We start from the raw sequence: 12576 nt of genomic DNA on the forward strand, positions 1-12576 counted from the left end.
ACATACATACATATAGGTAAATAGATTAAAATAGAAAGACACTTTTAGAACTGAAAGTAGGTTTTCTCAGAAAGAGAGGTCGAAAATGACAACCCTAGAACAGGTTTTATTGATGCACACGGGTTTGGAGCTTGAAGTCCCTCCTAGAGGACCAGCCCACAGGAAGTGATTGACGTGAAACTTATGGAAGAATTATGACATGTCTCAATCATTTTGCCCACGCAATTTCCCATGACCACCTAAGAAAACGGGGTGGAGAAGAGGATCTGCAATTATAGCTAGATTAAAATGACATGGTCAGTCACTCCACCCAGTTTGGGCTGGAGCCTAGGCGGTGGGCCTTGGTAGTTCTTATCTTCTTTCCTATAACTAGACAGGATGATATGTGTAATTTCTTTGTAGCCAATTGTGTCAGCCCTAGAGATCAGTGAGTTGCTAGGCATGTACCAAACACTCCCTTACATTTTCTTGGCTCAGGGCTTTTGCACCTGTTACCTAACATTTTTCCCACTTGATTACAGGAGGCCCTAAAAAGCCTCCATTTTAATTTCTTTTCATACACTCATTGCTCGTGTCTGCTACCTAACAGTATTACCATGGGGGTATCTATTTTCAGATCAGCAGATTAACCAAACCCTAGAGAACAGATAGGTTAAGAGCAGATAGGCAACTGGTCAAGATGTTCATGTAGCCTGGCAGCCAGAAGCAAGGGCTGTGAACACTGACTTCTCTCTTCTCAAGTTTTGTGATCTTAGACAACTAAATTAGTATATTGAAAAAACACTAATTTTAGAATCAAGGGACTTGAGTTGAATTATCACTTACTCTGTATCTTTATCTATAAAATGGACAGTATTTACTTATAGGTTTGTTGTAAAGCATGAATTTTAAAAACATTATAGAATGATATTATTAGCAGATCAAGAGGAATATTGTTTAATTATTTTACTCATTACTTAAACATGCAGACTTAAACATGCAAAAACTTGTTCCCCTTTTCACAGATGTTATCTTGGGGCCTTCATATGTACCCTTTTAATGGTATCATTATCCAAAATATTTTAGAAGCTCTCTTTAAGGTTTGCCTTCCTTGCATTTCCTTAAATGTCTCATTGGTGACAATTCTGATCCTTTGTGAGTAAGTTTGATTTTTGGAAATTGGCCAAAATCATTTCTTCAGGGCCAAGTTTAGAAAATAAATTGACTGATCACTTAAGGCTATGTTTTTTAATCAAAAGCTTTGTGCGACTGTAAAACTGATTTTCATATGTGACTTATAAACTGCCACCATGGTTTTAAAGTCCAGTGAGCACATCCCTGGGTCCTATAATTAAATATTTGTGTCTTCCCCCAAATCCATGTGTTGAAATCCTAACCTCCACCAAGCACCAGTGGCTCACACCTATAATCCTAACTATTCAGGAGGCAAAGATAGGAGGATTGAGGTTCAAAGCCAGCTCTGGGAAATAGTTCACAGGATCCTATCTCAAAAATGCCCAATACAAAAAAGGGCTAGTGGAGTGGCTCAAGTGATAGAGCACCTGCCTGGCAAGCACGAGACCCTGAGTTCAAAGCCCAGTACTGCCAAAGGAAAAAAAAAAAAAAGAGAGAGAGGGAGAAATCCTAATCTCCAATGTGATAGTATTAGTGTGATTATAAAAGAGACCCTAAAAAACTCCCTTATCCTTTTCACCATGTGAGAATACAATGAACAACAACCATGTATGTTCCTTGAAACAGGTCTTTGTTAGAACATGGAAATTGCCTGCACCTTGATCTTAATCTTTCCAGCCTGCAAAACTGAAAAATACATTTGTTATTTATTAGTCTATAGCACTTTTCATAGCAGTCCAAACAGACTATGATGCTAAGATAAAAGATACTCATTCATTATAACTAATTTTATTAGATGTTTAATTATAAATTATATCTAATTATATTTACTTTTGATTAAAAATATAGGTTATAAAGTGGTAATATCTGTACAGTGTTTGACATGAGCTGAGATTCTGTGGGATAAAACCGTACCCCACTGCCTGCAAGAATGAATAGATGTAACTCCCTGTATAGCTATCCTTATCTCAACCAGGAACACTTGTTCCTTCCTATTATTGCCTATACTCTCTCTTCAACAAAATTAGAGATAAGGGCAAAATAGTTCATGCTGGGTACTGAAGGGGTCGGGGGGAGATGGAGGGGGTGCAGTGGGTGGTAAGGGAGGGGGTGGGAGCAGGGGGGAGAAATGACCCAAGCCTTGTATGCACATATGAGTAATAAAACAATAAAAAAGAGAAAAGAGAATGAATAGATGTTTGAAATGTGACTCAAACCAGGCAAGGAGTAACCACCTGTAATCCCAGCACTTGGGAGACTGGGAAGGAGGATCACAAATTTGAGGCTAGCCTGGGCTACATAATGACACCCTGTCTCAAAAAAAAAAAAGTGACTAAATTTGAAAGAAAATAAAAGTTAGCTAACCCCTATTCAGAGACCCATGCATCTACTATTACATGTGAAAACAAATTCTAGATGGACTATAGATGTCCAATGTGCCATAAAATCCATAGTCCTTATATTGAACCACACACCCCCTCTCCATCTTGTCTCTTCTTCTCCCCTGATGCCTTACCAAATTGCTTTCTTACTGCTGTTCACAAATATTAACCCCTTCCCACCTGCATATTCTCTCTGGGACACACACACACACATACACACACACACACACACACACACACACACACACACACGTCATCAGTTATTCATGAATCATTTAAACTCAGAGAAGCCTTTCCTGATCTCCCAATCTAAGACGGTCTGCCTCACTCCTCTTTAGAGTGTGAGGACATTTCTTTAGAGTGTAAAGACATTTCTTTAGAGCAAATGTCTTATTTATTGGGTCATTTGTTTATTATGTATCTCACCCAGCTAGAAAATACACTTACCCAAATTTGAAGAAAGTCTGGCACATAATAAGTGCTCAATAAATATTTGTTGAATGAATAAATCAAGTAAAAAAAATTAGTCAGATGCTGGTGGCTCACATCTGTAATTCAGCTACTTAGGAGGCTGAAATTGGAGAATCTCAGTTCCAGGCCAACCCCCAGCAAAAAAATTGCACCATTTATCTCAATAGGGGACCAAGAGTAGGAAAAATGGAGAACTCTGAAGAAGGGATTAGTTGTACAAAGGATCATTGCACCACGTTTGGAAGGAGGAGTACCTACATATATGGTAAAGCATGATATTGGATGTGTTTGTGAGGGTGTTTCCAGAGGGAATAAGTATGTGAGACTGAATGGACTAGGTGGTAAAGATCCACTTTCAGTGGGGGGGACCCAGCCAGCCAGGGTTGGAGAGAACAACTGCAAACGGTGAATTCGTCTGGGGAGTGGGATAGGGTTTTTTTCTGCTGCTTTAGATACCAGACCTCCAGCTTCACCAGACTCTGGGTTCTAGCATTTATACCAGATGCTCTCTCAGTCCTCAGGTTTTCAGCCTCCAACTGAGAGTTACACTATCGGTGTTGTGGTTTGGATATGTCTCTCTTATCTAAGACAAAGTTACTTTTGCTATTTCCCCCTTTACATTCTTCTGTTATTTGTTCCCCTTACATTCCCAAAGTCACTTCTGCCACTTACTATCCTCACACAACCATAATACTTTCAATGTCAGCCTCTGGTGTAGGTTGGTATGACAGGTATGCATCACTGCACCCAACTATTGGTTGAGATGGGGGTCTCATGAATTTTTTGCCCGGGGTTGGCTTCAAGCCATGATCCTCTCAATCTCAGCCTCCCAAGTAACTAAGATTACAGGCATGAGCCACCAGCGCTAGCCAAAATACACATTTAAGGAAATGTTTAAGCTTCTCACTCATCTAAAACTGTATAGTTGATTCCAGTCCTATGAGAACAAACTGGATGTGAGTACATTTTTTCTGACTCATCTATTTTCATCTTGTGGTAAATTTAACAAATTGTGACACTTCTCACATTTCTGGAACAAGTCTCCCAGTTATAGAAGAAGCCAATAATGATACTATGATAAATTATTTGGCTATTTTGAATTTATTCAAAATGAAACTTTGTCCTCCTAATTTCTTCCCCCAGCCCAGACCCTGATGCATAAACTGTACCATCACAGCATTTATTCCCAGAGAATCATGATCCTTAAAAATATTAGTCAATTGCTCTAAAAGTATATTAGTTAAATAGTCTAGAATAAAACCAGGCATTGGTGGCTCATGCCTGTAATCCTAGGCTGTAATCAAAGCCAGCCCAGTCAAATAATTCTTGAGACCCTATTTTGAAAATACCCAACATAAAAAATGGCTGGTGGAGTGGCTCAAATGGTATAGTACCTACCTAGCAAGCATTGAAGCCCTGAGTTCAGACTCCAGTTACCACCAAAAAAAAAAAAAAGAGAGAGAGAAACAAAGATATTCTAGAATAATAATTTTGTGAAAGGATTTTATAGCTCCCTAGCTTAGCAAATGAGGAATTTGGAGTACAAATTGTCTTAAGATCTCATCAAAAATTAGTGAAGTACTTCAACTTAAATATGTCTCTAGACCTTTATAGAAGGTAAAAGTTATTTTGAAAACCCACAAAGAACTTCTGGAAACTAGTAAATTAAATGACCCCACAAAATCTGGAATAATGTCGTAGTTGTTAAGACACTTACAGTTAATGAGAGAAACCCAACTGCTCTGCTTGTGCATGCCTTCCCTGCTGTGATAGACTGAACCCTCTGAAACATAAGCAAAATAAAGCCTTCCTTCTTTAGGTTTTCTCTCAGGTGTTTTGGTCACAGCAACACAAAAATAACTAATACAGAAAATTAGTAACAGAGAAGTGGAGTCATGGCTGTGACTAAACCCAACCATGTTGTTCTTAAGCCTTTGGAACTGGTTTGTGGGAGGAATTTGGAAATGCCTGAGGAATGCATGTTAGAGAAGCCCTAGAATGCAATTCTTGTGGGAACTCAGAAGACCAGAAATCCAACAAGAATGCAGACAGTGAAGGCCAGGCTCTTGAGGTTTCAGATGGGAATAAGGACTCTATTGGATTGGACTACAGACCATTCATGTTGCATTCTGGCAAATAACTTGTCTACGTTTTGTGCATGCCCTAAGTATTTGAATGAGGCTACATTAAAAAGTGATGGACTAATTATTTTGGAAGAAGAAATTTTAATACAGTAGAGCATTCATTCTTTGGCACGGTTATTACTGGCTGCTTTGGCCAGATTTACAGTAAGAATTAGGAGTAAAAAGGAGAGCAAGAGGATTTGAAAAATTTGCAGTCTGGCAAGAAAAGGAGTCAGTTGAAAGTTGTAAATGTGAAAGAGATTAGTGCCATAAAAAATAAGCCAAGCACATTGCACTGGGACAACAGGAAAAATGCCTTAAGGGCATCTCAGGAATTGATCAGCTCCATCAGTAGCAGCCTCAAGGATATAAAAGGGTAAAGACAGCCAGGCACCAGTGGCTTAGCCTCTAATCCTAGTTACTGGGGAGGCTGAGATCCAGGTTCAAGGTCAACCAGAACAAATAATTTGCAAAACCCCATCTCCAAAATAATCAGAGCAAAGTGGACTGGATGTGTGACTCAAGCACTAGAGTGCCTGCCTTGCAAACATGAAGCCCTTTATTCTAACCCCTGTCCCACCAAAAAATAAATAAATAAATTTAAGTGAACAAAAACAAAAATTTAAGTGAAAAAAGGGTAAACACATATGAAATACTTTGCTTTGAGAAGAGATCCAAACTGCCTTGGTCACACAGGGCCACCTAAAAGACTGTTTCCCCAGGACATTCAGTCATCCAGGCACTCAAAGACAGCTGCATGCATGGTCCAAGGAGGCCCAGATACTGGCCAAGCTGGTGGCAGACCTTGACATCATCCACTTGACATTCTTTTTGCAAGTGTGCAGAATGCAAGATTTACAATGTCTCAGAGCTTCCACCCAAATTTCAAAGGAAGGCCTAGGTGGCCAGACAAGATATGATAAGGTCAAGATCCTGCAAGCAGCCCCTGAAAGGATAATGCACAAAGCTGTGGAGGTGAAACTGAAGCTGCAGTGCAGGACCTAGGATGTTGGGGATGCTAGGAGGGAGGACCATCTGTTGAGGAAGGCCACAGGCAATAAGTGGAGCCAGCTCAGGAGAGAGGCCATGTGGGCTGCAGAAAACAGCAAGACCATAGGGTTAGGGTTACACAAGGTCTTTGGAGCTTATATACCACCCTCCGTATGCCCTGGATGCCAGACATGGAGCTATAAGATTTAATGTTTGTCCTGCTGGGGTTTGGTCTTGATTTGATTGGTCTTTCTTTACTATTCTCCATTCCTCCCTTTTGGAATGGAAATGTTTACTCTGTGCCACTATGTGTTAGCTGTATGTAACTTGGTTTTTTATTTTTACAGGAGCTCATAGATAAGAATTGCCTTAAGTCTCAGAGGAGACTTTGAACTTGGGCTTTTGAACACTGTTAAAACTGTTGAGAATTTGGGGACTCTAAGAGAAGGACTAAGGCATTTTGCATTGAGATGGCAAGCCATGTGCCTTTGGAGGCCAAGGGCAGAGTGATATGATTAAAATATATTATGTCTCCCACAGACTCATGTGTTGTATGTTTGGTCCCCAGCTGGTGACACTATTTTTGGGAGGTTCAGGAAACTGGAAAGTAGAACCTAGCTGGAGAAAGTAGGCCAGTAGGGGCATGTCTTTGGGGTATATCTGGCCCTGACCTCTTCCTGTATCCACTTTCTCTACTTCCTATCCACCATGATGTTACCTGCCCTTCTCTGCCATGCTCTCCCTGCCATGATCTACTGAACCCTCTGAAACCATGAGCAAAAGAAATATCTCCTCTTTTAGGAGTAACTAAAAGTAAGTAAGTAACTACATACCACTTAAACCAGGTTAAGAATAAAAATTTCTTTTGAATGAGTAGAACTCAGATAAGTATAAATTCCAGGGATACATTGCATCTAGGCAGAGATGGATATAAAGGTTCAAAGATATCATCAGAAATTCTCTCTTGACTTTGCTTGCCACTGTGTTGGCTTCATTTTCCAGCAGCTTTAGTCATGTAGTGGCAACAGTGGCTTAGGGTCTAATAGTTTTTCAACCCAGAGTACGAAAAGTACTCTTTTCTCAGTGCTCCCAACAAAGATCCAGGGACTGACTCTCATTGGCCAGCTTGGATCATGTGTCCTTCCTGAAGACAACTCTGTCTCACCATTTGGCCAAGCTTGGGACATTTGCCTCATTCCTGCTACCATTCCCACCAAAAAAGAGCCACATAGACAGAGAAGGGAGGAGGAGTTACAAAAGGAAAAATAATTGCTTACTACCCAAAGAGGAATAATGAATGAAATGCAAGCAAAAACAAGAGCAATCTATTAAAATTTCCACTTACTTTTGCATAGTAGAGTAAACAAATCAACTAAGTACTAATTTTTTGCTTAGTGGTTGGGGGTTCATAATATTAACTAGAAAAAAATAGCAAACTACCAACACTAGGGAAGAGGATACTATAAAATCAGAAAATAATGACATGCACTGAAAAAATGGTTAACTTTGAAAAGAATGACATACTGTGTGTGTGTGTTTATATTGGTGGTCCATAGATGAACACAAAAGCAAATGAAAAATAAAACATTGGACATCTGCCAAATATTGCGTTAATCTAAATGTTTAATGAGTCCATCAATCCTGCACTGGGAAAAGCAATAATAATATTTTTACAGCGGCATTTGTGTATTTTGGTTTCCATGTTATCTCAGATGCTGATGAGCTTATGCTAACTCAAGAGTATTTTGTTGAAATCTATATAATTATTTAGCTCACAAGAGAAATGACCTCATACACATCCAATTCTTTATCATAACAAACCAACACTCTGCTCATTCATTTATCCATTTGTTCATTCATTTATTTTTGTTATGTGCCAGCTATGAATCAGGAAGGAAGGTAAACACTAAGATTAAATAGATGAGTAATTTTCGGTCCCACCCCTTGAAGGAGTCAAAGTGCAGTAAGGGAAACAGACAAGGAATACTAAAGTACACTATGAGAAGGGATTTATACAGGGCTCTAGAAGCAAGAGACAACTCACCTGAGAGATAAGGGGAAGACTTAGGAATGCTTTTCAGGGTAGAGAAGAAAGTCAAAGGCAATTCTAGAGTGAATGACAAGTGGATGACAGAAGCTTAAAAAAAACCTTGGTGTTAAAAAAAGTGAGTTCTGACTCTGCAGAGGAAGAGTTATATAAAAGGTTGAACTTCACACTGCAGCTCCAGAACCCTGACTCCCCAACTAGAATGAGGCTTCTAGGAAAGAGGCATGGGAAGAACTTACGAACTAAATAAAAAACAAAATGGATTGCTCATGCCTCATTTCTGGAAATTTTGGTATTTTGGTTCAGGAAGAAACTGTGCTTAAAGAGATTTCCCTATTGACTCTGGAGCACACCCAAGTTTGAGAAGTGCTGTAGGTAGGCAGGTAAGACTCATCATGGGGTACTGGGAAAGAGAATAGCATACGTTGGAAAGAAACTTCCTTTGCCCACTGGCAACCAGAGTTGTGGTAGAACAGATTAAAATGGGATGGAGAGACCTGATAGGAGAGTGTTGTGATAGGACACATCAGAAATAGTGCCTTCACTGTAGCTGAGGCAGAGGGAGTGAAAAGATCAGTTTTTTAGAGACTTTTCTGAGAAATGCAATGCACAGGACTAGATGGTCTCTTTGATGTGGGAAGTGAAGCAGAGTGGATTCTGTTTTGTAAAAGGTGCCCTTGAACTGGGAGTCAGCAGAAAGCAGGAGGTGTGGCTGTGTCTACAACAGTGAGTTGTTAGCTCAAGGTGGGAGTTCAGCTGGAGCTGGCCATGGGCCACAGGCCAAGGCTTGGGGCTGGGCTAGCTGAGATGTAGAGGCTCAGATCTAAGAACCCTGAGACTAAAAACTTGACCACCCCTCAACTGGCAACACCTCCTCTTTGTGCTACTTGTGGCTCCCAGCCAGTCACCTTTATAGCCTTTCAGTTAGATTTGCTCATTTATATAACTTCCTAAGGCCAAAAACTATGGTTTAGCTATATGTTTTCAAAGCCTAGCTTAGTGCCTATACATATTTGATGCGCACTAACAATTTCCAGGTGAATAATTTTTATTAATTACCTAGATAATTACAGCTACAGCAGCCTCATTATATCTGATTAGTCCTTTGGCCTCATTTTTTTATGACAATTACATAAATTTGTGTTTATGTAACTCTACATGTTTCCATTATTACTTTCCAAAACATGCAGTTTTGTGATGAAGAAAAGAGTAACTTAATGCATCCTTTCTTCAAAACATTAATTATTGGAAGATGCCTGTGTAATTAATAAAAAGGTATATTCTATACATTTTAATTTAGATTTCACCAAAAGCATTTGATTACTAGATTATTCTTAAAACTTTCAACTGAATTAAATAAAGACAAGGAATAACTTTCAATTTAGTTAATCAAATAAGCTTGGATGAATTGAGAAAGATTATTCTAAATACAGATTTATGATCACTTCTAAAGTATCTAGTTACCTTTCCTCACATGATGCTGAGGCAGGCTAGGTTAGGGATAGTCTGGAACTGTTCCCTCTCTTGGCTCAAGGGTTCCTCCCCCTAGGCCACAGGTGAGAGGAGCCAGGTGATGATGTATTGTCTCCCCATCTCCAAGTTCAAGGTCATATAAAAATGACCTACCAAGAGACCCGGGACCTTCTTCCTCTCCCCTTCCCTCACCTGGTAGACTGGGTGACTCCTCTTCCCTCAATAAAGCTGTTCTACCTCACCCCATCCACGTGTTCTGCTTGGATTCTTCCATACGGAGCACAAGGACCAAGATCTTCTGAAAACACCATTTGCCGATAACAATGCTATATGTGAGGAAATAAAAGAAGTTTTGCTGAAGCCTCAAAGTACTCACTACTGTGAATGATAAACAAACACTATAAGGAAGAAAATGGAAGGCAAATCTGTAAGTTAATCACTCTTTATGTCTATGCTTTTGTCTTGTTCATAGATGAGGTGATTGCTTCTTCATTTTTTTCTCCATTATCTTTGCCTTCCTTGTAGGTAAGTGCCCTCTGAGTACCAGACAGGGACATCCTATTTATAGAGATATCAAATCAACACAAAACTCAAAAAGCTACAACTTCATAATTTCCTCTCATAAGAAAGAGCAATGACAAATAAGTGAGCCAATATCAGCTATTTCAAAATGCAATTTACAAGCAATTGTGGGAATTAACTTTGGGTAGCCAAAAGTAAATAAATAAAATATCAAAGTTATTGGCAAATAACTAAGAAAAAATCGTGTTAAACTAGTTATTTGGAATGAATACCTACCCGTGGGATTATTGATGCTTTGTTACTTCCCTTTGTGTGTTGGTATTCTATACCTTGATATTGCCTAATTATCCTGAAAACGTGTAACTTCCTGTTTCCTCTGATCTTTAGGAGATTGTCTTATGCTTATCCACTTATAGTTGATTATGTGTATGTACTAGTCCCATATATTAACCCCACTGCTAATTATAACCCTCTATTCTATGTGCAGTATCTATCATATCTCATTGGCCTTACTCAACTCCTAGTTTTAGTCTGTCTGACCTGCTTTGACCATTTGGTATTTGTTAGCAAATACTATTATGCATCTGCCTTAATGGACTGCTTATTTGCCTGCTTGCTACCAGATTCGTTCATACTTTGCCCTTCTCATACTACATCTATATAGAGGTGGTTGATTCCTACTAACTCCATTTCTAGGGTCATTTGCACATGCTCCAAAGGGATTAGGAAAATAAAATATAAAACATTAAACTAGGAGCAGTGGTAGAGAGGAGAAACCAGTATATGCACCACCTCACTCTCCCTACCTTACCCCCACTACCACCCACCCCTACTTTGATCAGGCACCTCTCCACCGTGACTGATTTCCTCTGCAATTGCCATTCTTCTTCTAGACACAGGGAGTGTCTCCTAGGCACTTCTAATCCAGCTCCACTGTTGGTCTCTCCAACCCTAGAGATGAATGATAGAGGCTTCCTGCTGTTGCTACCACCTGGGGTCTCCTCCTTCATCTGTCTGGCTCTCCTGCCCTTCCAACACATTTGTAACTTGTTCCTGGTACAAATGCCTTCAACTGAACTACCTGATTTCTGATTTCTGATTTCTGCTCTGATTTCTTATAGGACCTCATCTCACACACTGAGGAGACAATACCTGGCAAGTTATTAGACAAGGCACAATAACTGACATAATCACAGAACTCATGTAGGTATTGCAAGGTTCATATCCTGAAATGATGAGCATGGTGGGCATGATGGCACACATCTGTAATCCTAGCTATGAAGGAGGCATACAAGCTGGGCATAAGGGTACACAGCTATAAGCCTAGCTATTACAGGGGGATTGCAGTCTGAAGCTGCCTCAGGGAAAAATGTGAGCTATTGATTGGCCTAGTGTGGCCGGGACGTGAGACCCACTTACACATGACAACTCAAACCCAGAGGCCCCTCACTTCTGTTACAGTGAACCCAGAGGCACAGATATGTCCCCTCCATTAGCAGCCAGTTGGGTTGGAAGTTCCATGTTGGGTTTACTTGAATTACTGGGAGACTCTGAATGCCTGGCTTCTGTTACACGGTACTGACAGGTGGCCATTGTTCTGACACAAAAGCAATATCTCTACATCTCAATGATGTGTGAGCCTTTTATGGAACTTTTTATTAAATCTTTGTGTATTTTGAATCGTTAATAAAGAAAGAGGGAAAAAAAGGAAAATTGTGAGCTACTGTCTGAAAAATAGCATGCAAAAAAGGGCTGGGGGCCTGACTCAAATGGTAGAGTGCCTGCCCAGCAAGAGCAAGCCCTGAGTTCAAACCCCAGTATTGCCAGAAAAATAAAAATAAAAAAGTGAACATGTTATTGAAAACAGCACAAAGGAGAGAGTCATTTTTTTAAGCCATTTAGTTCTTACCTTCATTCTTTAACAATCTATCAATAGGGGAACCATGGGAAGCAGAGCGAACAAAGAATGATGCCCACACTGAGCCCAAAATAGTTCCAAGTGGAATTGCCTGCACAAAGAAAAGAAAGATGTAAGTAACATCACCAGAGAATGTATCAAAATGCATTCATCACTGCAGGCCCTCTGTTGGTTCCTCTCCCACAAGAAATTCTCTCTTTTTCTCTCTTTCTCTCTACCTCCCTCCCTCTCTCTGCTATTCTCTCTCTCTCCCTCTCTCCTTCTCTCTCTCTCTCTCTCTCTCTCTCTCTCTCTCTCTCTCTCTCTCTGCCTTAATTAACTTGATCTTCCCATGACACAAAGATATGTAATAAGTCAAATAATATGTTAAACTTATTACTTGGAAGAGTCTGGTGCCTAAATTGACTAGGAGCAACCACTCTTTGAGACAGGCTTTGAAAAAATCAGACTTTAGGACTGTGTGAAAGGTTGAGGCTATGGTTTAAAAAACCATATGGAAAGAATTTGGTTCATCATGTCTAACTTCTTGGCAAACCG

The 12576-nt window shown here is 39.8% G+C and overlaps 1 protein-coding gene across 5 annotated transcripts in view; it reads left to right on the forward strand.

The window, feature by feature from the left end:
- The window catches only part of LOC109699322 (MLV-related proviral Env polyprotein-like), a 55845-nt gene that overhangs the window by 5341 nt on the left and 37928 nt on the right, over positions 1 to 12576 (forward strand). For 2 of the 5 annotated variants that reach the window (XM_074070581.1, XM_074070586.1), the window contains exons 2-3: positions 11243 to 11324; positions 12058 to 12151. The exons of 1 other annotated variant lie outside the window; for it this stretch is intronic. The gene's annotated coding sequence lies outside the window, so the exon portion shown is untranslated. Of the gene's footprint in view, positions 1 to 11242; positions 11329 to 12057; positions 12152 to 12576 lie in introns of all 5 variants that reach the window. 2 more of the 5 variants (XM_074070583.1, XM_074070582.1) reach the window with 2 other exon arrangements.

The sequence above is a fragment of the Castor canadensis genome, chromosome 4, assembly GCF_047511655.1.
Source record: "Castor canadensis chromosome 4, mCasCan1.hap1v2, whole genome shotgun sequence".
Taxonomy (NCBI): Eukaryota; Metazoa; Chordata; class Mammalia; order Rodentia; family Castoridae; genus Castor; species Castor canadensis.